The sequence below is a fragment of the Lissotriton helveticus genome, chromosome 3_1 (assembly GCF_964261635.1).
Source record: "Lissotriton helveticus chromosome 3_1, aLisHel1.1, whole genome shotgun sequence".
NCBI lineage: Eukaryota > Metazoa > Chordata > Amphibia > Caudata > Salamandridae > Lissotriton > Lissotriton helveticus.
The window spans coordinates 1,297,212,135-1,297,236,176 of record NC_136061.1 but is presented as its reverse complement, the minus strand read 5'-3'; the positions used below and the strand labels follow the sequence as shown (position 1 = coordinate 1,297,236,176).

The 24,042-nt window shown below is 43.1% G+C and overlaps 1 protein-coding gene across 1 annotated transcript in view; it reads right to left on the bottom strand.

The window, feature by feature from the left end:
- The window catches only part of LOC144824244 (uncharacterized), a 154,817-nt gene extending 131,665 nt beyond the window's left edge, over positions 1 to 23,152 (bottom strand). The window contains exon 1 of the mRNA XM_078683387.1: positions 23,064 to 23,152. The gene's annotated coding sequence lies outside the window, so the exon portion shown is untranslated. The remainder of the gene's footprint in view (positions 1 to 23,063) is intronic.
- Positions 23,153 to 24,042: the final 890 nt, after the last annotated feature.

Genomic DNA, 24,042 nt, shown 5'->3' with positions numbered 1-24,042 from the left:
AAATAAGGATGCAGATGTAGTGCATCTAGTCTACCCTCAAGATATGATTTACACCACATTAAGGCCAGTCCTTTCACTCCCACCTGCCAGCCTGGAGAGGATGATATTGTGGTTCGCCATATTTAAAGCAGGGGACAGGTCAAGCAACTCCAATGCTATCTGATATCCACTGCCATTCGGAAGTCATCCAGCACTGTAGTGAGAGCCACCTCTGTCCCATGTAATTGACGCAACTCTCATTGTGCCTCATCCAATAAGGAGTTCTCCTCCAGGTGTTCTAATCATTTCCGGTTGAAAAATTGTTACAGAGTTTTTCCTGGATAGGGCAGGAGGGAAATGGGTCTGGAATTACCAAGAGCAGAGGGACCAGTTGTAACTTTCTTCAACAGTGAGACAAATAAAGTTTTTTCCAAACTGCTGAAACTGTAGCTGTTTACAGTGACAGATTGCAGAAAGTCAGGAAAAGGGACCATTAGTTGATCAGCTTTCCCGATTGATCCTTCAGGGAGAATCCAGTCGAACGGAGAGCTGACGTGATAATAAACTTTGTTATCCTAGTGAATTCAGCAATTGCCAGCACTCCTAGATCTTCAAGATTGTTGACTGAGGGGTCTATTTCAAGTTTGATAGCATTATCAGCATTAGATCTACTAATGTGTAGAGAACATGTGCACAGAGTCTTTATGGTACAGGTGACCATAGCCACGCTGGTAACTGTTTTGTATTTATTACATTTAAGTTGTACTTAGGAGGGTTTGAGGTAGAGCCCAGACATCAGATGTGAATTGCACGGTTCCCCAGTACATCAGCATTAGATCTACTAATGTGTAGAGAACATGTGCACAGAGTCTTTATGGTACAGGTGACCATTGCCACGCTGGTAACTGTTTTGTATTTATTACATTTAAGTTGTACTTAGCAGGGTTTGAGGTAGAGCCCAGACATCAGATGTGAATTGCACGGTTCCCCAGTACATTCCAGAGATTCTTTGTAGTGAATCAGACTGATGAATGTTAATCAGAGGACCCAGAAATGTCCTTTGACGCTTGGAAACTACTATTCTCTCTGACCCTTCCTGGCCCATTATTCTCTGTAAAGACTAACACACATGTTAACAGGTTTATAAGTGGTGCAGCTTTCGTTGTCTTTGTGTCCTTGTTTTGGTTTTCTGCTGCTGGAGATTGCCCGCTCCACCCCATCTTCCTACTCTCCCCTTGAGACAAAGACATTGGCAGGATCAGTCTTAGAGGAGTAAGCAAAAGGAAAGAACTGCCCAGGATGGCTGTCAGAATTAAACTTATTGGAAATCACAATGTAAGTATGCCAGTTTGGTATAAAGTTGGGACAGAAACTTCCAATTGGTTAACCAAACATTTTCTACCAGGAATCTGGGGTCTCCACACCAATGACAACTTAGTAACTCTCTGTACTTGAAGGTTGCAGCATCCACCACCAACTCCCCAGCCAGGTTCAGTGCCAAGAACCTCGGGACTTTGCCTAAGAGGTATGTCCTAGACCCTGCTTCAAGGGAGAGAGTTGACTGACTGGTCAGTAGAGGCTGTCAAGAAGCAAAGTGAGAAAAGCCAAAGATACCCACTGCCACATCAGGGAAGTGCATGCACTGATTTGCAAGGACGAGACCCTGCAGCTAGAGCAAAAACATGTACCGCTGAGGATAGAGGGAGGGAGTAACTCTTGTCTTAACAGTTCCAAAGCAGAACCTAAGTGCCAAGAAGCATTGCAGTGGTCAAGAACATCGGACTGTTGTCTCGAGTACTGAAGGAGAATCACATCGTCCAAGATGCTTGCATCCTGCATTTGGTGCTCACCAAGACCACAAGGGTTGGGCACCTTGCTTGTTTGGGTGGTGGATTTTGTGTCTGGAGCCTAGGAAGAATCCAACCCACAAAGTCTGTTGAACACCATGACTCCACAGCCGCCTTCTTGACTGATACTGTGCTGTCTCTGCCAAACTCCCAGTGGTACAAAAGACATTGACTGCGCAGCTGACAGCAGGGCCAGGGTAGAGTCAATGCTCCTCACATTCTGTGGGCCCTGCTGGGTACACCATGTCAAGATGTGCTGCCTCACTGACGAGTGCAGGCGAGGCATGAACCAGCAAAAACTAAATGAGGCAAAAATATGGTACTATGCAAACCCAGAAGAACTGAGGAATAGGGTGGGACAGGACTGCTTCAAAAGTGGAGGGAGTCTTGAAGCATGCTAACCCACTTGCTAGGTAGTATCCCGCTAGAGACTGTCCAGCTACTAAAGTCCTAAACTCCTATGATGCGCCACCAGTCACCTGTCTAGGACAATGATTCTTAACATTTTTACTTCTATCGACCCCTACTTAATCATTACTGGAATCGGGGGACCCCATGAAATCATTAGAAACTGGGGGACACCCACTGCGCCAAAGACCCTGGCCTAAGCATTTTGGATGATTTGAACTGTTAAACAATGCACACAAAAAAAAAAAAACATGCCTTCATCAAGCAAATACACAAATGATTAAATATTGTATTTAATGCAAAAGCGAATATAAAAAAAATGTTAAGAAGGTTGGGGCTTTTCCAAATTCAATTGAGGACACTCATCATTCATACTATATTCTGTCTTATGCATTTACACTGCAACTAAGAAGCAATCTGAGGATACTAAGGGGCCCATCAGGATGTCTGGCGGATCACCACCGCCATGCGGGCGGTTGCAATCCTCCAGACATCCTTACCCGCCCGCCACCCATTTCCCCCCACCATATTACTATGGCGGGGAGACCGCGGCGGACGGAAAGACCGTCCGCCGCTTTTCCGCCCCGCTTGCCTTGTGACCGGGGCGGAAAAGGTTTAATATGGTCGCGGTGTCTATCAGACACCGCCAGCCATATTAGCATGGGCCAAAACAGGTGACTTTCCGTGGCGGCAATGCCGCCACGAAAAGGCAGGCGGTCTTCACTTCGGGGACACCCTGCGGACCCCCATGGTGAAGGCGAGGTGGGGGGTGCACATGGGGGGTTCTGCATTTGCATACGCAAAGCGGCAGGCACCACGCGGTGCCTGCCGCTTTGTGTATGCAAATGCATACATGCATTTTTAGCATTGTGGCGGGCGGTGCTGAGAGCACCGCCCGCCACAATGTTAAAAATGCAGGATGCGCCCGCCACTGTGGCGGGCGCATCCTAATACCCCCCATGGGACCCCACCCTTGTGGCGGGCGGTCCCATTATCCGATAGGATGGCGGGCGTACTAAGTCCGCCCGTCATCCTAATGACCCCCTAAGTTAGGAAAAGATTCACAAAGGGCCTCTGCTCTTGTGGTGAATTCCCAGCAGTCATTGCGCGGTCTCTTCTTTGAAGCTTCTCATTTCAGAGATACCGCCCAGGGTATGGGCCTCCTGCCATGAATGTGAAGACCTTTTGTGAATTGAGCCCGTTATTTTTAGCGTCAGATTTCAAAATCCCTCACATTCACAGGACATTTTTAAGTTGTCAGTTGTACATTCATCCTTTTTGTTTATATACACTTTATTAATATGTTAATATTATTTCATTTTCTTTGCAGTCGTGAACCCCCTGAGTAGGCTTTGCAGACCGCCATGGGGTCCTTGTACCGCATGGTAAGAACCACTGGTGTAGTACAATTGCCTATGAATACTATAAAAGGTTGTCCCCTGAAAACTGCGTAGACTGCATTCCTTCTAACCACTGAGATATAGTAGTACTAGCCCATAAAATTTCCTACCACGGAGAAGTTATGTACTGTATTATTTTGTGTATGTTTTGAGTAAAATAATTATTGTTTGCAAAAAACAAGCATTGGTTGGGCATTGAATTGTTGACTTAAATTAGTTAACTGATTGAGAGCTGACTCTAACCCCATACTTCCCCACTTTTTGACGCTGTCAGAAGCTGTGGCCAATCAATGCTCAATCCATGGTGTATTTCAGACTGTAGACATAGGATTCTAACTCTAGTAGGGAGACAGGAAACAAGAAAAGATAGGTGTGGCGCATTATTGTTAAGTGCATCTTATATTACAACCCTGCATTGCATTTGCATTAAACTGTGTAGTATTTTGTTTGCCTTGAGATCAAAGAGCTTTTATTTAAATAAAGTATGAGCACTGGATTTGTCAATATGTTAGTGCATTTATTGGTTGACTGTTGAGTTCTGAGCTCTTATCCCCTACACTATCTCCCTAATACGTTTTGGACATCTCATCTTCATGATACTGATGGTCAAGTGCTAAAGGGGTGTACTTAGATTTGGGTCAGGAAAGTAGGGTTAAGCAATATGACATTAGTGGTAAACAGATTTTATTGACATAGTTTTAACCCAGTAAGCACTGGCTCGTCTGGCACTCCTATGATTTATGATTATTTGTGGCAAGCGGTGAGCATGGCTATATTCCAGTTTCAATTAGTGCTTTTGGAGATTAATAAGTGTCATCACAATACCCTCTACATTAGAATGGCAAAGAACAAAGACACAAAGGCAAGCATGAGAAATCAGTCCCTAAATGAAAATAATGAGATACGTTGGAAGAGGGGGGGAACTGGTCCAGCGACATGGAGATTATTCTAGATTTTATGATGGACCAATGGGGGAACAGTCCCATACATAATGAAGGATGTAGAAATCTCAGTGGAGGGTACAGTAGAAGATACCTCAGTAGAGAGTGCTCTGGATACCAGCTTTGAGTCCTCAGTGCTGACTTCCCCTGCACTGTCCCACACAAGTGTTCTCTAGAGTGTAACCTAAAATGAATTCCTCTCCCCATCTCTATGGTACCCATATCCATGTACCAGCAATTAGAAGAATGATTCAGTAGATGGGGTGAAGCTTGCTCCTGACCTGACTTCTGAACAACAGATGGAGAGTAAAGTGGTGTTTGGGCTGTTTGCCCAACTCTTCTCACTCACCACCGAGGTAACGTTATTCTTTGTCCATGACAAACACACTGGGGAGCAGTTTGCTTATGAAAATCAAACTTCAAAGGATGCTATATTGAGGCCTGGAGTCCACAACGCAGAGGTGGCCAAAATGATGGACCTTGGAGTGACGGAATGCTCACTAAGCCTATGGCCTAGTCTAATGGTACTAGTTCCTAAACGAAGGTCCACATATATGTGCTTTTGTATAGACTTTTGGACCCTCAATATTTTTATTACGATATATGCCCTTTTTATCCTCTATGCTGGTGAGCTAGTGGATATTCATGCACCTCAGTATTTTTGATCCAACCAGTGGCAAGTGGAAGATTGCACAGAAGACACTGGCGAAGAGAACACTGCATTCTCCACCCCCAAGGACCTTTTTCAATTCAAGGTTAGGGTCTTTTGGATTAAAGAAACCTCCTGCCACTTTTAAGTGCCTTGACAATGGTGTAGCCAGATCTGGAAGAGCTCTGTGTAGCCTGCATGAATAACATTGCTTACTTCAACAGTTCATGGAATGACTACATTAAGCACCTAGACAGCCGTTGCAGAGGATGAAGGGGGACAAACTTACTACCAAACTATGAAGGGCCAAGTGAATCAGTCGTCTGTGGTTTATTCTGCACCTCAGATGAGGAATTGGAAGATATGTCTGTTGGAAAAAAAAGTACAAGCTGTTCTTAATTGGAAAGTTCCTACAACTCAAATAGAGGTGAGAGTGTTCCTAGTCCTCACTGGATATACAGCAACATTGCGGCTACTTGCGCACTTCTCTCTGGAACTATTGGTCCTGATTTGTGCTGTACTCAATCGGAGATTAGTGCATTGCAGAGCATCCAAACTGCCTCGATTCATTTACCAGCTTGCTGTATATTATTTAGAGGTACTATCGCCCAAACCAGTAAGTTACCACCACCCTATTTATTAGACCCAGAAATTTCCAGCCGGCTGGGATGCATGAAAGTAAGTCAGAATCCACCTTCCTAGATAGGATAAGTACGAGGCACATGTCCGATAACCCGTGCTCACCCTTGGTAGCTTGGCACAGAGTTGTCAGGCTTTCCGTTAGAGCCCAAGTGTGAAGTCTTGGCAGAACACCACACTCACTGCATACGCTACCAAAAAGACTCCACACCGCATGTTTAAAACACTGGTCTTTGTATTACACACATATTAAAATCAAAACAATACACATTGTATATACACTTTACAATGATATGCAATTGTCGAACTTTCCCATTAGCAGCAGAGCAGCTTAAGCATATATGCTCTATTCAGAGGTATTCATCAACTACAACATTCCCCGATATTGCATAAGCCAACAGTTGGAATGATCAAGAAATCACAGACCTTTGACTATGCCCCATGACCCAGCCCCTCTGTCACTCAACTACACCAGCCAACGATACACATTGCCCCTGCGAGCGACGTGATTAGATTGTCAGAACCACCTAAAGCAGAAAGAAACAGTTACTTTGTTTCATCCATTCAGATTAGACTTCCAGGCACCCAGCAGCACCTACATGAGTGCAGGGTCGCTATCCCTACCCATAGGTAAAAGATGGAGATCCAGTAAGCTGATGCGCTTCCAGGTCTAGAGAAATGATTCCCCTCAAGTGAAGGTGAAAACTGCTGTAGCTCTCTGCGGCCAGCTGTAGATGCCCACAAGACACAACAAAATCGCTTGGGTCCCATCACAATGTTCTCCACAACACAGCACCTTGTTGCATAGGTCTGGGGAGAGGGAGACTTTGACCCCAGATGGAGGCTGCAATGTCAGGCACTTTTGTACTCCCAATCTGGAGGTCGGAGCGAGTCTCAGCTACCAGCTTAGGTTCCCCAACACCCCTCAGACACCACATGCTCCGGAGTGCAAGCTAGCACAAGTATCCAGTTGCAAACATGGGTCCCTCAGACTCTGCAAGCTTCCCCATACTCTCGAGCTTATCATGCCACGACATCTTGGGTGGGCAGCTTATCTTTATGAGCACACTACTCTACAGAGTGTGATGACGGTGTACGTCTGGATGGTCTTTGTCCCAACTGACGATGACTTCACCCTATTTCTGCCACACCCTGCTCAGTCCTTAAGAGCTTGTGGAAACAAGGAGAACTTTTGTGTCCCTGGGATCTTGTGTACTGGAGGCCAGTCAACCAGCCCTTGGAGAGTTCTTAGGGACACAGGCCATGAAAGTTGGCATTTAGCTGCAGGCCAGCAACGTCCAGGCAAAATCCCCTTCCTGGAGCACAAGACCCAGGTCCCTACAAGTCTGTGGATAATCCTGTTGCAGTCCATCCTGCCATCACGATTCATCTTGCCGATGCCCCAACATATAACCTGTGTAGTATGGTTCTAAATCCAGAAGCGTCTCTAACTACTGAGGCCAGATCCCCAGTGATTATACCCACAATGGACTTTGAAGATTCGATCAGGTTAAAAGGCCACCTTTGAAATGCACAGACCCTCACTAAATTCTGTTCAGTCTGGCATCCGCCCCGGGAGGTTTGATCTCTATCTTTAGTGGGGCCAAAGTCCTGACCATTGGAATGCAGGTGCCAATTCCATCCACCACGTAACCATCACAGAAAGGCCCCTCAAAGTCAGAGATCTGCAGTTTCCCTTGAACCCCTAGTTTATGGGCTTCTATCAGGAATGTAGAGATGTATCTGTCCCCACAGCACCAAGATATCAATTAGAGACGGTCTGGCAGGCACAGTGAGTCATATTAATCAAAATTCACCACTTTTCCCAATGTAATATTTTCGCACACTTAATGTCGAATCAGCTAGCACTACCAGAGATTATTTGCCATTACGAACTTATTGATACCAAACACTATGCTTCTACTATTCTGCATGTAGGAAATACTGCTCAATAGCCTTTCCCTATATTCCACTCAGGATAATCCAATGAGAGAAGCAGGCCTCATCGTACCCAACACAGCATTCACGGCCCTTGCATGTAATGCACATGCCCTACCTCTTTCAGACACCATACTTTATTCCCCAGGGAGAACTCCAATATAGTAAGAGACATGCAGAATCTTACCACATAGCTTTTTAAATGCCAAGCTGAGTAACAGTAGCCTCTGCACACAGGCCCCACTAAGACAAACCTGTGGCACAATTGATGAGCTACCTCCGTGGATGCCACAACCAGTGCTGCAGGCCCACGGAGGAGCATTCAAGTTACATCCCCTGGGTGTATGTCTTAACCTTAGTCCAGGGACTTACCACTAACTCAAATAAGCCAATCTTGTATACACCAGTTACCAGTATGTATATGAGAAGCACAGAGCTTTGGCACTGAATTGCAAATGTACTCAAAGTCCTAAGCCAGCAAACCAAGGTCCAAACATGAGATCGGCAGTCAAAAAGGTCCGGGGAGACCATGCCGAAAGATGCCAAGTCTAACACTTTTGGATACTACTTCTGTACGTCCTGATTCAAGGCACGCTCTTATCCATAGATGGCCGTCACATTCTAATTTTTTTCAGAGGCTTTTGCTCTTTGCCCCTTTCTTGTTCTTCTTGACTAAGGGCAGTTTATCCTGAGAGTCCTGATGAAGGCCCCACCTATCTTTGTAGGGGATCGAAGCACTAACAATTACTTTGGACCCCTTTTTAGGAAGGTATATAGAAATGGTCGGTGTTTTTCTTCTTTTACGATACGCATCTTTTGATCACTGATTTTCATTTGTGTGCATCACATTAATAGGTGCACGGAGCAAGTTTCTCACCCACCCAATGCACTTTCTTTGATGTTTTTTCTTATGATTTGATATATGACTTAAAGTAACAATTTGCTACTTCTGAATGTATGGTGATATGATTTCCCGTGGGAGCAGTATTTTTGTACATAAATGTACCCAATGCCCCAGGTGAGTTTTGAGTTCCCTTGTTATTTGTAAATCCATGGGCTAGGCAAGGCACACCACATTGAGCTGCATGGACCCACCGATGATTCCATGCGAGGTATGCATCAGCAAATAACCAAGTGAGACAATGATAAGGTATTGCGTAACCCCAGAAAGCCTAACAAGGTAAGAGACTACTACCAACAGGAAAGGAATCTTGAAACCCACTGACCTATACAACACAATGTATACCCCCTAGGAACTCTCTAGCTACCAGAACCCTATGAGGGACCCCAAAAGAAATGTATCAAGGACTATAGGAAATAAATACTCAAGGAGATTGTCCTCCGAAACCTTCATAGGCTGCCTCCCTCTTAATCACTGACCTATAGTGATATTAGACAGTATAATTTGCTAGAGCTGAGATCATATGTGCTGTATTGCATAATGTGTGTTTTGAGTAAAATATTTCTTATTTTCCAAAGTACAATAATTAGCTGGACATTGAATTACTGACTGGTGCTGGTTAGCTTATTGAGTATAGAGGCTCTCTAACCCCCCACCACCTCCCTGAGTAAGCCTTGGATAACTTGACTTTACTACCCTGAGCGTCAAGGTCTAAAGGGTGTACTCTGTGCTTAAATGTGGGTCCAATATAACCTGCGAGCAGCAGTGGAAAACACTCTGGCAAATCTAGTTTGGATCGAAATTAACTTGCAGAGGTGCAATGGGGATTATAAGACTTTTTTAGAAAACAGTATTACGATGCTTGATCTGGGTGACCTTTGGAATTCTAATATCTCTGGGCAAATCTTTAAGGAGCTTGTAAATAAATCTACTAAACTGCAAAGTTGGATGGCAGACAAAGAAACCCTGTCAAAACGTCGCCATGGGTGGCTGGTGTTAAAATCATATTCACTCTAAGAGAATCAGCCCTGCTAGCTGCACCTTACCACCAGAAGATCAAACTGTTGTTTTTTCGGCCCCGAGATTTGGAGAAATACCCACACTAGACCTCATGCCAAAATGGAGGATGTCCGGTCAAAGTGAAGACCGTTCCTGCCGTCTATGCCACCAGGGGCCTGAATCTCTGCTTCACATTGTCTGTGTTTGTCCTGCTTTGATGGTTCAACGAAGATTTCCATTAAAGCGGGAGTTCCTTAAACAGGGAATTAGGTCCTACAGGCATGCTCTGGTGGAGTCCATGGACTCAAACAAGACCATGCTCAGCATTAGATTGACTCAGTTATTGATCTGTTTTAAGAAAATGATCAGCTAATAGGATACACGATGTGTAATCTGGAGGGGGTCCCTGAAATGTAATTCCAAATTGTAATAACTCGGAAACCTCTGATGTTAACCTAGCACACACAGAAACTGTGAAGGACGGGCTGCTAGTGACTGAAACTAGTAGTTCCCTATCCCGTCAGACTCAGATAACTATGTTTATCTATTTCTGTATTGTTAAAAATGTGAGTTCTTGCATAATTGCTTTTAATAGTGGGTCTCATAATCCATCTAGCACCGTATTTATCCTTGCCTCAGTCCCTCTTATGGGCATTTTAACTACATATATTAATGTACTTAATGGACATTTCAGCTATCTGTGTGGAAAGCTAGCTTTTTTAGACAACAGGGTAACGATCGACTCCTGTTTAGTCACTTTTTATCTAACATAGATTAGTGTTTGGTATCCCGACTGAAATCTTTAGGAGGGAAAGTTGAAGAAAGCAAAGGGTATGTAGTGTGAAGAGTCGAGGTTGTACTAGTTGTATGGCATACCCGCTCTTTATCTATTTTATTTCTTATGTACTTTTTAACTGTGTGATTTTGTTTATGGTTTTAATTAACTAATAAGCTAATATTAAATAAAAAAACTAGTAGAGTTAATCCTCAGGAACCCAGAAGTAAAGGGCTCTGATTGATACAAACATTAACCTCCAGCTACCTTGGGACTCCTGAAAAAGTTCCCAAAATCAATATACGTGTATGTAAATAGTTTGCGCTGAAAAGATTCAGAAAAACAAATTTGTTAAAGGGAAGCTCTTTCAAGACACGTATTACATTTACAATATACTTAAACATCCCCATAAGGGTAACTGCATTTAAAAGTCACTTAAATACATCCTTTTACTTCCAGATCCCATGCCAATACAAGTCTATTCAAGTTTCTGCATCTCCATTTTTTCCTTTTTGCAACAAATCTTGACTGGGGTGAGCATATATAGTAACCTGTTCCTTATGGTGACCATGCGGAGTGACAGAATCATAGACGTTCATTCCAGAAAATGTGTGTAACTTACCAAGACACGCTTATGAGTATGTGTAATATGATGCATGTATTATCGAGCGCTCTCGTGCTTTCGGAGTGAGAGTGACTCGTGCGTAATGTTTTCATTTGAAGTCAGTTCCACGGCCGGGCGCTCCCGCTGCGTACCAGGATCTCAACCAACTGATTAACATTGGTAGAATCCTGGCACACATCGTCCAGCACCCGACTTTGGAACAGACTTCAAATGAAAACATTAAGCACGAGTCACTCTCGTGCCGAAAGTACGAGAGCACTCGATAATAAATGCATCATTTTACACAAAATAAGTGAAAAACAAATATAATGAAAAATAAAGAAGAACCTGAGAAGAAATACAAATTATAACTAAAATAAAATAATATAATAGTGAGAAGGAAAATAATTTTCTTAAGCCAATACATAGTCATTAAATTTGATTGGCAATCTTCTTTGACGAGTACTCAAATCAAGAGATGAAGAAGATGCAAGCCTAGTTATATTACAAGTAGCAGTATTATGCAAAGCAGTATGTGTCCTACAATTTTGCTCACCAGTAGACTTGACAGAATCCTCTCGAGATACAGATGAAGAAATAACAGTTCAAGTTCAAGAATTTGTATAGCCCGCTACTCACCCAGAGGGTCTCAAGGCGCTTGAAGGGAGGGTGGGTGCAATACTTATCGAAAAGCCAGGTTTTTAGTTGCTTTCTGAAGGAGGGGTGGTTCTGTGTAAGGCGGAGGTGAGTGGGGAGAGAGTTCCAGGTTTTGGCCGCTAAGTAGGAGAAGGATCTTCCTCCCATGGTGGATCTGTGGATGCGCGGAATTGCGGCGAGGGCTTGATTGGATGATCGTAGTTGGCGGGTGGGTGTGTAGAAGGACAGTCGTGTGTTGAGGCATTCGGGTCCTAGGTCGTAGAGGGCTTTGTGTGCGTAGGTGAGGAGACGGAACATTATTCTCTTGTTGACGGGGAGCCAGTGGAGGTCTTTCAGGTGACCGGAAATGTGAGGTTGACGGGGGATGTCCAGTATGAGTCTGGCTGAGGCGTTTTGGATGCGTTGGAGTTTTTTCTGTAGTTTGGCTGTGGTTCCGGTGTAAAGGGTGTTTCCGTAGTCCAGTCGGCTTGTGACCAGTGTGTGGGTGACTGTCTTTCTTGTTTCGGTGGGGATCCAACTGAAGATTTTTTTGAGCATGCGTAGGATGTTGAAGCATGAAGATGAGACGGCGTTGACTTGTCTGGTCATCGAGAGGGAGGAGTCTAGGATGAAGCCCAGGTTACGTGCATGATCTGTAGGTATGGGTGCTGTACCCAGGGCCGGTGGCCACCATGAGTAGTCCCAGGCAGAGGGGGATGATCCTAGGATGAGGACTTCCGTTTTGTCTGAAATTAGTTTTAAACGGCTGTTCTTCATCCATTCGGCTACTTCTTTCATTCCTTCGTGTAGATTGGTTTTGGCGGTGTTTGGGTCTTTGGTGAAGGAGAGGATCAGCTGGGTGTCGTCTGCGTAGGAGATGATGTTGAGGTTGTGTTGTCGCGCGATGGATGCGAGGGGACTCATGTAAACGTTGAAGAGGGTGGGACTGAGTGATGATCCTTGTGGTACGCCGCAGATGACTTCGGTGGCCTCTGACCTGAATGGGGGGCGGCGGACTCTCTGGGTTCTTCCGGCGAGGAACGAGATGATCCAGTCCAAACAGAAGAAGGATCATGCAACCAGTTTGTCCAGTCACATTGCTCCACCTCCTGTTTAGATAACTTAAGTAAAGAAGTGACTTGCGAGTCAGAAAGTCGCACCAGTGATCTCTTGTTCCACCATCCCCTAGTCTCTAGTAGTGCTGAACCTGTGCTGACATCTGTAACTTGTACAGGAGAGGAACATTTAGACAACCCCTTTGTCACCCTTTTTGGTTTTTTAATGAGAACCCAATCATTGAGTTGCAAATCAGTATTGTTAAAAAAAATTGTTGATCATGCACAGATTTAATGTAACTTTGTCTTTTTAAAACTCGAGATGCAAGATTTTTATCAACAAGTGTATCATTGAGATGTTTATCTTGCAACCAATTAGGACATAAAGTAGTATGAACATTTCTACCTCTTAAAAGAGAAAAAGGCGGAAGACCAGTGGTGCAATGTGGTGAAATATTATGTGACCATAATGAATTATTGGACATCTTTTCCTGAGGAAAGGGCTGCTTGAATGGCATCCTTAACTAATCTGTTTACCCTTTCAACCAAACCATTAGATGATGGTGAATATAAGGCAACCTTGAAATGATTGACATCCTTCTCCGCTAAAAATGCAGAACATTTCTGAGAAATAAAATATGTGCCAGCGTCAGTGACCATAACGGAAGGTGAACCTTCAATGGAGAACATTTTTCTCAAAGATTTGATGGCATTGATGGAGGTGGGTGAATCACAAAGCATATGATAGATCCATTTGGAATGATAATCAATTAACAAAATTAAAAACTTTAAATCATGAGAAAAAAGATCATAAGGACCCGAAAAATCTACTCCAACCTTGTCCCAGGGTTTGTTCGGAAATGGAACAGGATGCAATGGTGTGTTCATGGGCTTCCATTTCTTCTCTGACAAGATGCTTTCCGAACATGAATCAATATGAAACTTCACCTGTGAATCTTGGGATGGCCACCAATAATACAATTTAATGTGTTGCAATGTTTTGGAAATGCCTAAATGACCATGATGTGCACATTTAATTATATCTTCCCTTAAAATTGACGGGGGAGCAAAAGAATCATGTCTCATAACCATGCCATTGACCAAGGAAAGTTCAGAGGCAACCAGGTAAAAAGCTTTTAACTCATTGGAAAGTTTCCTGCATTCAGGCCAACCTTTTACAATATATTCCATGACAAGTTTAAGAATATCATCCTTGCTATAAGCCTCTAACCAGACTTGTTCAGTAATGCTTGGGAATTCTCTGACAGTATCAAGTGCCGCAACAACACACTCTGTATATTCAATACTCTCTGAAACATCATGAAACGCCATGCGTGAAAGGCAATCAGCCCTGAAATTCTTCCCACCAGAAATATGCTTAATGGAAAAATGAAATTCTTGCAAATTTGAAAGTAGTCTAACCAATCTGGCTGATACCCTCCCAAGTCCATTACTAATGAGTAAATCTGTAAGGGGTTTGTGATCAGTGAATAGTTCAAATTCGCGCCCCCCAATGTAATTTCTAAGTTTCTCAATCCTCCAACGCAAGCGGGCCCTTCACGTTCAATTGTACTTTGATGAGTCTCAGAAGACTTAAGCATTCTTGATGAAAACGCTATAGTGTGTTCCTTTCCAGCAACCCACTGACCAAGAACTGCACTAAACCCTGTAAGGCTAGCATCCACTATAATGAAACATTTAGAATCATCTTGAAAAGCATGAAGTGCGGGTGCTTCAACAATGAGTTTTTTGGTTTGATCAAATGAAGATGATACTTCATAAGACGAGAGAAACCTTGATCCTTTGCGCAATAAAGCACACAAAGGCTCAACAATTTGAGAATATCCTTTGACAAAGTGGGCATTGTACTCTGCCAATCCCAAAAAGTATGACCTAGGTAATCCAACTGTTGTGTGCCAAATTTACATTTGTTTGATCTGATGGTCATTTCTGCATCATTCAATTTGCTTAAAACACAAGTAAGATTTTTCAAATGTGTTTCCCAATCATTGGCAAAAACTTGAATGTCATCTTGATAGGCCTGGACGTCCGGCATGTCTTGAAAAAGATTTTCAAAAAATACTGGCTGCGTAGGCCAGGCCAAAAGGAAGTCTGAGATATTTGTAGACCACTAAAGGTGTGACGAAAGTGGTGAAGTCTTGTGACTCTTTTGTCAACTGAATCTGGTGATAAGCTGAACGAAGGTCTATTATGGAAAAGAATTTGGCACCCCCTAAGCTGGCCGGAAGTTCATGTATTTTGAGAAGGGGATGACAATCAATTAAAATTATTTAAGGTGCGTATGTCCGCACATAGTCTGACCTCACCAGATATTTTCCAGACAATAACGATGGGAGAAACCCATTCTGAACAGTCACATGGTGGAATGACCCCTTCATCACATAATTTCTTTAGTACTGACTTAAGCTCATCCCTGGCACTAAGGGGTAAAGGGCGAACCTTATGTACAAAAGATTGAGCATGAGGCTTAAGTTTTATTTGATGTTGAAATCCTTTGACAGTGCCTAACTTGTTGGAGAACAAATTGGGAAACAGGTCCAAAATCTTTTTAACATCGCTTGAATGATCAGTGATATTGATACAATCTAATGTGCTTTCTTCGTTTTCTGACCAACAAGCTGGGGAATAACCTGGGTAAGATCACCAAGCACAGTGGGATTATCTGAACCAGGAACAAGGTGCAAACCCATTCTAGCAAGATCCTGCCAGCCAACTATATTGCGTCCTTTATCTGCGACCTACACTTTTCTAAATATTGACCTTCCTAGACATTCTAACCTTAAATTGAAGTAACCCTTCATTTCTATGTCAAATTCCCCAAATGCTTTTGGATTGATGTCGGTTTTGGTCAACCCAATGGAACCTTGTCATTTCTCGAGAAACATGACATCGGATAAGATAGTTATAGGTGAACCAGAATCTGCCATAATTGGAATCTCAATTTTTCCAAATAATGCAATACCAAATGGACCTTTGACATAGTGGGGATTGAAAACCGATATACATTCAATTGAAACAATCATGCCATGAAATTGATCTGTACAATTTTCGAGGGATTCTGAAAAATTCCACACTATTGACTCTGGTGAGTCTACAAAGAGCTTGAAAATGGCCAATTTTTTTGCACAAAACACATTTTTTTACTGAGGCGGGACACATAGGATAGTTGCCAAGATGTGATCTGGAACCACATTTGTAGCAAATTGTGTTCCCTTTTTTAAAAGGCTGTTTAAATGATTTGTTCACGTTAACAGCATTAATGGAATTTCCAGGATCATATGACATTTACGTGGAAGAGTTGATGGATTGATCTTGTTGAAGAACTTTGGAGGTAATAATCAACCTCTCGATGATCATGCCATGAAATTGATCTGTACAATTTTCGAGGGATTCTGAAAAATTCCACACTATTGACTCTGGTGAGTCTCTTGGCAGATCTACAAAGAGCTTGAAAATGGCCAATTTTTTTGCACAAAACACATTTTTTTACTGAGGCGGGACACATAGGATAGTTGCCAAGATGTGATCTGGAACCACATTTGTAGCAAATTGTGTTCCCTTTTTTAAAAGGCTGTTTAAATGATTTGTTCACGTTAACAGCATTAATGGAATTTCCAGGATCATATGACATTTACGTGGAAGAGTTGATGGATTGATCTTGTTGAAGAACTTTGGAGGTAATAATCAACCTCTCGATGCTCTTTGCGATATCAATAGTGTCTTGTGAAGATGGTTTTCTGCAGCTGAGAAGGTGCTCTCAGATCACAGATATAAATCTCAGGATCTGCCTCAAACTCGCAGGTTGATCCAAGAACTCGTAATACAGCAATGTATTCATCCACTGTTTCATCCTCGCATTGTTTTCTTCTGTGGAAACTATGTCTTTCAAGCATAATGTTTTATTCCTGGTCATAATGTCTTGCCAAGTGAGATAAAGCTTCTTTGTAGGGATTCCAATGTTTGCATACCCAGCTTCACCAGGAAGAGTGGGAAACTTAGGTAGGTTTTCAAACACATGCTGTGCTGCAAGTCCTAAACAGCCATAAAGAATTGCAACCTTGCGATCACAAGAACATTTTACAGCATCTATGGCAACAATATGGTTTTCAAAAGCTTTAACCCATTGATGCCAAGGAATACTGGGTTTGCCAGAGTGTTGCAAAAAAGCAGTAGGTTGGGCAAATTGCTGCGAAGTAGCCATGACTTTTAGTAAGTAAGCAATAAATAACAATAAAAAGCAAGTAAAATAAGTTTGTACTCTTAAATTGTTGTAAATGTTTTAGTCATTTAGCAATTTTACTAATAAGTTGTATGTAATATATAGCAATAAAGGTGAGCCTATCACTGAATATGAAGGCTCCAAGGTGAGTAAACAGTGGTAAGTAATAATGGATGAACAAGGTGAGCCTATAACCGTGTATGAAGGCTCAATAATTGAAGTAACTTTGTAAAAAATAAATAAGGTGAGCCTATCACCGCGTATGAAGGCTCAATAAGTTAAGTAACTTTGTAAATAATGAGGATTAAAAGGTGTGCCTGTCACCGTGCAAGTACACAGGCTGGATCATACCTGCGTGTGGATCAGCTGCTCAAAATTGTCGTGGAGTGTTGAACTCCAATCCAGATCCAAAATGCCTGTAATTCTGATGACATCTTGGATTGAAGACGTGAAGTGTAGCCCAATCAAAGATGGCCACCAGCGTGATGACGCTGGAGGGGTGGAGCGTTGGTGACATCACACAGCAAGTAGGAGTCTCCTGATTTTCACCTAAATTGATGTGGGAAACAGCAGAGGTCTGTCAGCTGCTGCATTGGTGACCCTCTGTATCGGTGGCTTTCTTGAGTGAGGAGGAATGAGGCATAGAGCGGAGGTGCTTCAGAAATGCCTTCTGAACATTTTTCAATGGGCTGGTGGGTGCCGGATGCGTGGAATAAACTCCCGATCGTCGCCAAATTAAGTGCTGAGTAATCCAAGGAGGCAATCCGGTGAGTAAAAGTGGTTTATTTCCGATTTCCAGAATCCCACTGCCAGGCGCTCCCGCTGCGTACCAGGATCTCAACCAACTGATTAACATTTACTCACCGGATTGCCTCCTTGGATTACACAACACTTCAGTATGAGAAGCAAGGGGATTACCTGGAAGAAAGTGGCTGTGTCCCATGAGTCCATGCCAAGATAGAACCAGATACCTTCCTAGTACATTAGGCCAAATAAAAACAAACAGGCAGTGAGCCAACTAGATAACTAATTGAGTTCACAGTAAGGTCCATAATTTCGCTTTTTCTTTAAATATATATTGAAGACCCCCTTCCTGTTACAAGCTGAAGGGGAGAACCAATGACGTAAGAACTTAAATAGAGTAGCATCAGGGGCTTCCTCGGAATTAAAAGGCGGCACCAAAGTAGATGCAGTTATCCATACAGAGAGGTTTGAGTAATATCTGAAGGCAAATGGACTTCAGAGACATGTGAAGGCATAAATGAACTGCGTCACAAACAGGAAACTTGATGTAGCAGATAGGTGTTATTTGGAAAAGCGGTGTTTCATGCAGTGAAACATACGTCCTTTGTTTCCTATAATTATATAAACATACACGAGTCTGCTCTGTAGAAAGTGGATAACATTATATCATATTTTTTAAAGGAAGAGTGCTCTGCAAAACCATCCTGGTAATTTAATGAATGCACTATCTTGCTGTCTCTTGTGATCCATATTAGATGGAACTATTGCCATTTTCATGCGCTATCAGTTTTAAGGATGAGGGCTCACACCCACCAATAGAGGGCGTGCTTCATCATACTACCCCCTCCTCATTCATGTAGGACTGTCCCAACACAAGCGGGCACATCCCGATGGGGGAGCTCTTAAGTCCCCAAGTGTCAATGGATGGTAAAATGACGTCATGTTGTTTTAATTGTCCTAGTGTTTTCTAGTGGTTGAGGACAGAGGAAAAAGGAGCGTAGGGGATCTGTTAAAAATATCTCTTAGCTGATTTCCACTGATTTATTGTTGATGCCTATTGTTAGCATTAACATGATGAATGCAGGTTGATAATTCGGCCCTACTATGAGGTTGACTTGTTTCAGCCCAGAACCAAATGCCCTTACTTAGGTCCAGGGCTTTCTTTAGAACTAAATTCCCTATTCCAGTACTCCTCTATTAACTACCTATTGCTACCCAGTGTGTTGGAGCTCAATGTTTGAAGATAAAAAGTGCTGAAGACAGTAATGAATGAACAAAGTCATAAGAAAGTATTGTATACGGAACCAGGAATGCTCAGCTAAAGAGTGATCTGTTGTACCACAACCTATAGTGCCCTTTTCTTAGTGGGTATATATGGTTTCTGGGAAGAGGAGAGGGATGCTGAGCTGGAATCCGCTAAAGAGGACAAGATCCCTGCATATTCACGCAGATGTGGCTGCCTTCGTCCCAGAACAACACTTCTCACCTTTGCACACTTGCCTCAGGGATACCTGCATAGTAAAAGAGCGTCAACAGAGTTAATGTTGGCATAAGGGTTTGGTCCTGAAGAAGGCTCTGGACCCATGTTAAGAGAATTTGATTGTGGGCTATAACATGTTGACCCCATAGCAGGGTCGAATCATTACATTCAATTCTCATATTATTTGTCCTAGCTAGTGATGAAAATACTGTTCTGGGCGTCAGTTACAGGTTAGTTTTCTCTCTCTGTCCCAATCCAACAGAAAACATCAAAACACGTAAAAACAATGTAGCCTCATTTTACCATACATCATAGTTGGGGGCTTAATGGTTTCTCTACTGGAGGGGTTCCTGTTTGTGTTTGAACAATCCCATATGGACAAGGAGGTGATCCTGTGAGGAAGCATGCCAACTTTTGCAGGGTGAGGGCGATTCGTCTGTATAACTGATTTGTGGCTGAAAATGACAATTGTTCCAACATGGATAGCAAGAAAGTGCATTAAGTGAATAATATCTAAACTGCCATTGGGTAAAGCCCCCGGGCTAGATAAAATCCAGGGAGATCTATTTAAGCACCAACCTCGGGTTTGGGCCCCCTACCTGTTGGTAGTTTTTAATGCAATCCTTGGGGGAATGGCGGTCCCTAGTACTTGGCTGGGAGCAGAGATTGTACCTATCTTCAAGAAGGGCTCTCCTCTGCTCCCAGCCAATTACAGGCCAATCAGCCTCATTGATGTTTCACAAAAAATCTTCGCGAGGCTGACACTTGACCGCCTGCAGGAATGGATGACGGACCACTCAATTTTAAGCACGTTCCAGGCTGGGTTTAGGAGTAAGTTGTCAATTACGGACCAAATCTTACGTTTTGCCCTCCTTTTTTGGAAGACGGTGCGGGTGGAGGTGGGTACGCTGTACACCGTCTTTGTTGATCTCCGCGCAGCCTTTGATTTGGTTCAGCGGAGTAAACTATGGACGGTACTCGCCAAACTCGGCATCCCCGCCACTCTTTTAGACATCATTGTTCGCCTACATACACATAATTATGCACAGGTGCGGTGCGGGAGGATGGGTAGCCTCTCAAAAAGATTTCCCGTTGGCAGAGGGGTAAGGCAGGGTTGTGTCCTTGCACCGACCCTGTTTTGCCTCTTTGTCAACTGGGTAATCGATTATCTAAATAATGTCCCCAACACAGATGCACCTAGGCTCGGCGCAGCAGGGTGCCCGCAATTATGTTTGCGGACGACACCCTGCTGCTGTCAAAATCCCCAATGGGGATTCAACGTATTCTGGCGGGTTTTGAGTCATTCTGTGGAGAGCATGGTCTCAAAATAAATGCCCTGAAGAGCAAGTACATGATTTTTAGTCCCCCTAAAAAAACACGCCCCAACCCTTCTATAGGCCTGAATAGGCTAGAAAGAGTTTTTACGTTTGAGTACCTGGGTGTGACCATGAATGATAAATTGGAATGGGGCGATCATCAAGTTAAGTCCCAGCTCAGACTGGCTCAAATAGCAGGGGGAATAATTAGGCTAGTTAATTCTAATAAATCATCTGTTAGACCGTTAGCCCCCCGTTGGAGATCTATAGACTCCAGGCAGAGGTGCGATTCTCTTTGGCAGTGAACTCTGGGGACATGCTTGCAAAAAAGAATTGGTCACTGTAGAAAACAAGTTCCTTAGACAACTCCTAAAGCTACCAGCGAGCACCCCCCTACTGCACATCAGGTTGGAACTGCAGGAAATTCTCGCTCTTCCTGCTATAGAGAACATCCCGTGGTTTAAATATCTAAAAACTGAGTTTACCCGGCTGGGCCTTCCGACCCTGTGGAGTGACCCTGAAGTGGCCTGTCAGGGATTGTCCCGCAAACATCTGGTGGCAACTTTTCATGCATGTAACCTTGCATCTCAAACACAGGGTATACGCCCAGATTCTTTGGCTAACACTTTTCTTGGAGTGAAAGATTCCTATAAGTTTGAGTCAGTTCTTGATGACATCTTCCCGAATCAGCCAGAAACTTATATCTGCAGTGGCGGTACGGCACTCTCCCGCTAAGAGCATTTACCAGTAAATGGAAGCAGCACTCCATGGGAAACTGCCCTGGCTGCAATTGTAGGCTTGAAGATGAATTGCATTTAGTCTTCTTTTGTCCTGCCTACATTGCGGCTAGAAGGTTCTGGATAATTCCTTTATGTAAAAATCTAGGGTTTGCTAAATGCTCTGAGGCCTTTAGAATTCTTAAGACTGACCTCTCAAAAGCAACTGTTTTTGCAATGGCCAAATTTCTCGAAGCAGCATGGCACAAGAGATTGCTTCTAATTCCTAGGGTGCTTCATCCCTGATCCAGTTTACGTATCAGTTAGTCTATAAACTTCATGTATCAGGTCATTTTATGTAAGATTTTAGTTATATTGTTAAATCGCCTTATTTTTAAATTGCAACACGATAGATTGTTTTAATTAATCAGTACTGGTCTATTTGATTGTTTTTAAAGTATAAGTTGATATGTACTGGGGCATTCTTGTTTTTTATCCGTTTGCTATCCCGCTATTGCTGTAACACTGATGTCTGACTTTTGTTTGCACTATTTCTATGTTTATCTTTTATGGCAAAAATGCCGAAATAAAGATTAATGAAATGAAATGAATAACCAGTGTAGAGAGGCTCCCATTCTAAAGCTTCTCGCTTTTGCAGGATATTCTTTGTTTAAGCAATGTTATTTAGGCAGCTGTCTGCCTCTGTTCTCTCCCCTTTGATTTGGTAATATTTGTAAAACTATATAGTTTGTTAAAATGCGTTTAGAACATGAACTGGTAACTACAGTGGAACAGTCCAGATATGAGGGACAATTGAGCCTCTGGGCTGTTTGTCAGCCATGTAGGCTCTTCTGGGTGCTCTCCGCTTGTTTGTTTTTGCACCTCCTAAGAGTATGTGTGCGCCGTACCACTGTGGGGTATTTATCCACTTTGGAGTAGGCCTCCAATGCAACTGTACTATATCCACATCACTCCTATTAATTGTTGTCGCTGTCCTACACAATTCCCACGGTGTAGCATTCTCTCTCTTAAGGCAGAATAATAATTTCCTTCAAGGCATACAAAGAGCTTTCTTTAGTCTTTACATTAGATATTCCGTTTTAATTAACCCTGGGCGTAGTTTGCGAAGCTACGTGTAGCTACGCGAAGTGCACTTCGCACTAAGCAAGCTACGCGAACTGAGTAGTGCGGTAGGGAAAATGTGTTCGCACTGATTGCACAGTGCCAGATGCTTGTCCACACTGTACAATCATTGCAAACGGCATCCTGCACAGTGCAAGCGGTTGTTTTCTGCCCCTCGAGTAGATTTGTACTCGAGCAGCAGTTTTCTCAACGCAGACTGGTAGTTTCTCATCGCGAGCGGTCGCGACCACTCACAATGAGAAACCTGACATCCCTGCGTTGAGAATCGTGCCCGGAAGTTTTATTTTCCATGCTCGAAAATGTTGATGTTGCTGATCGCGAACGAGGAGAAAGTCTTGCCGGGATGTTATTTTGCTCGCTCGCAGTTGCCAACTTGATGTTGAGGACCGCGAGCAAGCAAAAAATACGCGTTTTTGCACTGTGCTACGTGCAATTCACGTAGCGCGTAGTTGCGCAAACTTCGCAAACTACGCGACCATAGCATAGTTCTACGCCCAGGGTTAGTTTTAATAGCTCTTCCTTCCACATTTGAATATGCTCATACCTCTGGCTGTGGGATACTGGTAGGCCTTGCATTGTGCACAAACAGCTGCTGTGATGCACGTGTGGTACCTCCCACCTCACTCGCAGTGCACGCTCCCAGGTATACTTACAGATTTCTCGACTGCGTGAGGTTGGACAACTGGCTGAAAGTGGCTATACATTTCTCTGAAACCGTGTGGAGATCTGGACGGTTGAAGGCCGCGATGGTCGCAGAGTTATTAGCGAGTTCCTGCCGCAAAATTCCTTCCCAGACATTGCAGGCATCCTGGAGTAATAGGGGAAAAAACGACACGGCTTCTGTGAGAAGCATAGAGAAGAGACGAAGCCATGTGCGAGATTTCATTTTTCACTTATATGCACGCCGCGGTGTCAGGGAGGGGCTTAAGGTGCTCCCTTCCCATAGTGAGTGTCATGACGCCCTATCTTACTCACTTGATACACAGGGGGCTGAGCGCAAACGTTTTGTTAGAAAATAGGAGAAAACTGCAATACAGGTTTGACGTTTCCAGTTTCAATACAATTAAAAAATAAATCATTGAAAAAGAAACGCGTAATGCTCAAGATTACGTTTCAGTTACTGTATAAGGCTTCGTTTTATTGTAATATATTTGAAAATGTAAAATGAAGTTTATCTTGTTTAATTTCCATATCTGTTAACGCACTATTCTTTCTGGGGAAGTTTTGATGACGTTTTGGAAAATATTTAAATTGTCTGTTATTGTTTAAAGTATATTTTAATACTTTATTTTATTCTTCCTCTGCAATTGCCTAAACATGTTTTATGTGTATTTAATTTCTTTAGATTGAAAAGTCATGCGTGTCTTTTGAGGCGGTGTTTTCTGTTTTCTTAATTTTTTGGGAGGTTTACTTATTATGACCTGAAGGAATTAATTTCTGATAAATGTCTGAATATTTCCTTTTACTGGATTGGTCGGTCAGGCAAGTGTAGTAATAACAGTCATTGGTTCGAAAAGATCTGAATTTGGCTATGTGACTCTCTGGTCCTAGTTACAATGACAATCAATGCATGAGGTAAGTCATCAACTCTTGGAGCTCTCACTGATAATCTCAGCGTTTTAAATGGCCGCT